The sequence below is a fragment of the Mustela erminea genome, chromosome 6 (genome assembly GCF_009829155.1).
Source record: "Mustela erminea isolate mMusErm1 chromosome 6, mMusErm1.Pri, whole genome shotgun sequence".
NCBI classification, from domain to species: domain Eukaryota; kingdom Metazoa; phylum Chordata; class Mammalia; order Carnivora; family Mustelidae; genus Mustela; species Mustela erminea.
Window position 1 is genome coordinate 92,547,951 of NC_045619.1, and position 5,855 is coordinate 92,553,805.

The 5,855-nt window shown below is 41.6% G+C and overlaps 1 pseudogene; it reads right to left on the reverse strand.

Moving 5' to 3' along the window:
- Nucleotides 1-385: 385 nt before the first annotated feature.
- LOC116592494 lies at nt 386-840 on the reverse strand (annotated as a pseudogene).
- Nucleotides 841-5,855: the final 5,015 nt, after the last annotated feature.

The window sequence follows — 5,855 nt, forward strand, 5'->3', positions numbered from 1 at the left end:
TTTTTTTTGCTCCAGAATTTTTTTTTTTTTTTTTTTTAGGGGGAGAGAGTCTTAAGCAGGCTCCACACGCAGCATGGAGCCCCACAGAGAGCTCAGTCTCGTGACTCTGAGATCATGACCTGAGTTGAAAATCAAAAGTCCAACACTTAACCCACTGAGCCACCCAGGTGCCCCCAACTGGAGTGTAATTTAATTCAGCAGGAAATATCACACGTAAAGGGAAAAGAGAGGTAGGGAACCCTTAAATTAAAGTCAAACATTTTTTTCCAAGCCACAGCACTGACATTTTCAAATTGACAAAATAGGTTTGTTTCCATAAAAGAAAATCATGAGTCCAAAGTTTGCCTTTGAAACAGCTTTCCACTTGGTCTCCATTTCTCAAGGCTCAGGGAATGACATTTGTGGCCTTCCTCAGGGACACATAGTCAGTGGTGACATTGAATGGCAGCCTCTGAGTACAGGAAAACTCTTCAGTGGTGCTGAACTCCAGCTTGCTCTGGGGGTCTGTGTAGTTGGCAAGAAGGCCTAAAACATCAGAAGACTTCTTCAATGGTTTAAAGGATGGAGAAGCATCAGTTCTGGAGTTGCCATGGCCATGCCCTTTGAGAAGGGAGAATTTGTTTCAAGTTCTTCCAGGTTCTGTTCTTCTTGCCAGCTACTGCGCCACCATGGCCAGAGTGCACAAAGTTTGGGACCTTAAATGGCAATGGCTTGGCAGCGTTTTCCATAGGTCTTGTGCTGAAATCAGAGGGCACCATTTTATTCTCACTCATGGCTTCCATGCTGATACCCTGCCTAAAGCTGGTGGTAGACACTTTTTTTTTTCCTGGCACTATAACCCCCAGCACTCCTGCCCTTGTGGGAATGACTGGCCGACCTCTTCTTGCTGTTCTGGGCTATTCTGGGCTGGAAGTAGTGGCCATAATTGAAATTTGAGCCACCAATCCTACCCTCCTTGTATCCTTTAATATGTAGTTTTGACATTTTTAATTTCAGGAAGATCTTTTTTTTTTTTTAAAGGCAGAAGAATATTCTTTTTTTTTTTAAATAAAGATTTTATTTATTTATTTGACAGAGAAAGAGAGATCACAAGTAGGCAGAGAGGCAGGCAGAGAGAGGGGGGGAAGCAGGCTCCCTGCCAAGCAGAGAGCCCGATGCGGGACTCGATCCCAGGACCCTGAGATCATGACCTGAGACGAAGGCAGAGGCTTTAACCCATTGAGCCAACCAGGCGCCCCTCCGAAAAATCTTGAGTAATTTTTTTGTTTGTTTCTTTGTTGTTCGGGTTTTGTTTCGTTTTGTTTTGTTTCTGTCCCTTTGCTTTAGTTTTTTTTTTATCAGAGATTTCTATTAACCTGTTAGTGGAGGCCTTGAAAATGCTCAAAGGAAGTTGCCTAAGGAAAAAAAATGTGAGCCAAGGATTGATTTTATTTATTTATTTATATTTTATTTTTTCAGTGTTCCAAGGTTCATTGTTTATGCACCACACCCAGTGCTCCATGCAATATGTGCCCTCCTTAGTACCCACCACCAGGCTCACCTATCCCTCCCCTCTCCCCTCCAAAACCCTCAGTTTGTTTCTCAGAGTCCACGGTCTCTCATGTCTTGTCTCTCCGTCTGATTCCCCCTCTAATTCACTTTACTTTTCCTTCTCCTAATGTCCTCCATGTTATTCGAGCCAAGGATTTTATATCTTCCTTGTCTGTCTTTACTATTTGTCACTTTCTATTGAAACCTCTTATTTCATTTATTTTTACTTAAAATTTTTTCCCTTTAATTATTATTTTACTTTTTAAAGATTTTTTAAAATTTTAATTAATTATTTTAAAAAGATTTCATTTACTTATTTATTTTGAGAGAGAGAGAGCAGGGGGAGAAAAGAGGCAGGGAGAAGAATGGGGAAAGAATCCCAAGCAGACTCTACACTGAGCAACCTGGGGCTTGATCTCATGACCCTGAGATCATGACCTGAGTTGAAACCAAGCATTAGACCCTCAACCAACTGAGGTACCAAGGTACCCCTAATTTAATTTTTTAAAAAGATTTTATTTGTTTGAGAGAGAGAAAGAGAGATGGAGAGAGCACCAGAGGGGGAAGGGGAAGAAGGAGAGGGACAAGCAGACTCCCCACTGAGTGGGGTGCCCATCCTGGGGCTTGATCCCAGGACCCCAAGATCATGACCTGAGTTGAAGTCAGAAGTTCAACCAACGGAGTCACCAAGGTGTCTCTTTTTTTTTTTTTAATTTCTTTTTTATTTATTTTTGGCATAACAGTATTCATTATTTTTTCACCACACCCAGTGCTCCATGCAATCCATGCCCTCTCCAATACCCACCACCTGGTACCCCAACCTCCCACCCACTCGCCAATTCAAACACCTCAGATTGTTTTTCGGAGTCCATAGTCTCTCATGGTTCACTTCCCCTTCCAATTTCCCCCAACTCCCTTCTTCTCTCTAACTCCCCATGTCCTCCATGCTATTTGTTATGCTCCACAAATAAGTGAAACCATATGATAATTGACTCTCTCTGCTTGACTTATTTCACTCAGCATCATCTCTTCCAGTCCTGTCCATGTTGCTACAAAAGTTGGGTATTCATCCTTTCTGATGGAGGCATAATACTCCATAGTGTGTATGGACCACATCTTCTTTATCCATTCTTCCGTTGAAGGGCATCTTGGTTCTTTCCACAGTTTGGCGACCGTGGCCATTGCTGCTATAAACATTGGGGTACAGATGGCCCTTCTTTTCACTACATCTGTATCTTTGGGGTAAATACCCAGGAGTGCAATTGCAGGGTCATAGGGAAGTTCTATTTTTAATTTCTTGAGGAATCTCCACACTGTTCTCCAAAGAGGCTGCACCAACTTGCATTCCCACCAACAGTGTAAGAGGGTTCCCCTTTCTCCACATCCCCTCCAACACATGTTGTTTCCTGTCTTGTTCATTTTGGCCATTCTAACTGGTGTAAGGTGATATCCCAATGTGGTTTTAATTTGAATCTCCCTGATGGCTAGTGATGATGAACACTTTTTCATGTGTCTGATAGCCATTTGTATGTCTTCATTGGAGAAGTCTCTGTTCATATCTTCTGCCCATTCATCAAAATCAAAAGCTTCTGCACAGCAAAGGAAACAGTCAAAAAAACAAAGAGGCAACCCACGGAATGGGAGAAGATATTTGCAAATGACAGTACAGACAAAAGGTTGATATCCAAGATCTACAATGAACTCCTCAAACTCAACAAACACAAAACAGACAAGCATATCAAAAAATGGGCAGGTGCCTCTTTTTAATTTAATTTTCAGAAATTTTATATCTAGTGTGGGGCTCCCACTGGATCCCACCCCAGGTTCCGGGATCACACACTCTTCCGAGTGAGCCAGCCAGGGGTCTCAAATCTTGGCATTTTTTGTTTAAAGCTTTAATTTATTTATTTATTTATTTATTTATTTGAGAGAGGGAGAGAGCAGAGACAGTGACAGAGATACCGAGAAAGAGCATGAGCAGAGAGGAGATGGAGAGGCAGGCTCCCTGCTGAGCAGGCTTGATCCCAGGAACCTGGGACCATGATCTGAGCCAGAGGCAGATACTTAACAACTGAGCCACCCAGGTGCCCCATTACTTTTTATGTGCCCATGCTCTTTTTATGGGCAAATAATATTCAATTTTCTGGTTATATAAAGTTTTGTTTATCCATTTTTCAGTTGATGGACATTTGGGTTGTTTCCATTGTAGGGGAGGCAAACTTTACCTCTACCCATCTTAGGTTCTCAGCTGGAGCTCTTTAACAAGAAAGATAGATTAACAAGATAAAACAGACAAGTTTTTAATACATGCAGCACTCATTAGAGGGGAGGAACCTCAATGAAGAGTAATTCAAAGTGGTGGCTTAGAACCTGTAATATAGCATCTTCAACAAAGAGCAAGAAATCTATGGGAAAATGACAAGAGAGGACAAAGGAAAAGAGTTTTTCACTTCTAGGGGCAGCAAATGGTGGGAAGGTAAACATATGGGAGGACACTAATGGAGTGAGAATTGTTTGCTGATTTCTCTGGTGCCATTTCTGGGCTGATAAGAGTCGAGAGCATCTCCAGTAAAGAATTTATATTCTGTCTTTAGGCAGAAAAGAAGGGGAGAGAGAGAGCTTTTTATGTGTTTGCTGCTTCTTAATTGCCTTTAGTTCAAAATAACTTCATGTCAAAGAGGTATATTTTGGGGTGACATTTTGGTTTCCTTCACTATCTTTTAGCTATTATGAATAATGCTGCTATAAACATTCATGCACAAGTTTTTGTGGAGAGCCGTGTTTTCATTTCTCTTGGGTATATAATCAGGAATGGAATTGCTGAGTCATTTTATTTACTCTTTGTTTCGATTAACGGACATAGTCTTCAGGATGTGCTAAATGGTAGTCCCACCTGTAATCTGTTATTGAATCCTGGACAACACACATTGACAACTGGGCCATGTACAGCGAAGAGAGGCCAGTGCAATAGAGAAGGGATTGTTAATCAAGTCACCTGAAGAATAAGGGGAAGATGCGCAGACATCTAGCTGGAGAAAGGAAAACTAAAGGGGAAAGAAGGGACATATTCGAAGATCTAAAGGGTTGTTATATAAAAGGGTGATCAACCAGAGGGTAGAACTAAGTGTACTAGGTAGACGTTTCAGAGAGATATAACTGGTCTGAAGATTTTCCTCCCTCCCTCCCTCCCTTCCTTCTTTCTCTCCTTCCTTCCTTCCTCTCTCCTTCCCTCCTTCTTTCCTTTCCAATTATTTTATGTTTTGATTACATAAAACATGAAGAAAACATAAAAAGTACAAAAAATGTACAATGGCATCTTGCATTCAGTTTCCCTTCATATAGGCAGTTTCTTATATATCCTTTGAGATATATAAACAGATTTTTAAATTTTTTAAGGATTTTATTTTTATGTAATCTCTGTACTCAATGTGGGGCTAGAACTCTCATCCCCAAGCTCAAGGCTAAGGCTGTTCCATCTGATCCAGCCAAGCACCCCAGATTTTCTAATTTTACAAGAAGAAATTTAGTTTGCTTTAAAAGAGAGTAAAGGGACGCCTGGGTGGCTCAGTTGGTTGGACGACTGCCTTCGGCTCAGGTCATGATCCTGGAGTCCCGGGATCGAGCCCCGCATCGGGCTCCCAGCTCCATGGGGAGTCTGCCTCTCTCTCTGACCTTCTCCACGTTCATGCTCTCTCTCACTGTCTCTCTCTCAAGTAAATAAATAAAATCTTTAAAATAAATAAATAAATAAATAAAAGAGAGTAAAAACATTTCTAACTTAAAAAAAAAAAAAATTGGGGGCGCCTGGGTGGCTCAGTGGGTTAAGCCGCTGCCTTCGGCTCAGGTCATGATCTCAGAGTCCTAGGATCGAGTCCCGCATCGGGCTCTCTGCTCAGCAGGGAGCCTGCTTCCTCCTCTCTCTCTCTCTGCCTGCCTCTCTGCCTACTTGTGATCTCTCTCTGTCAAATAAATAAATAAAATCTTTAAAAAAAAAAAAAAAATTTGGAGGGGCACCTAAGTGGCTCAGTGGGTTGGGCCTCTGCCTTCGGCTGGGGTCATGATCTCAGGGTTCTGGGATTGAACCCCGCGTCAGGCTCTCTGCTCAGCGGGGAGCCTGCTTCCCCCCCCACCCTCTGCCTCTCTGCCTACTTGTGATCTCTCTCTGTCAAATAAATAAATAAATAAAATCTTTAAAAACATTTTTTTTATTTTACTATGCCCCAATCCTATGATGACTATCTCAGGCATTTGCTCTCCTGGAGATATTAAGGAGAAATACACAAATGATCATCTATGAATCTTTTTTTTTTTAAAGATTTTATTTA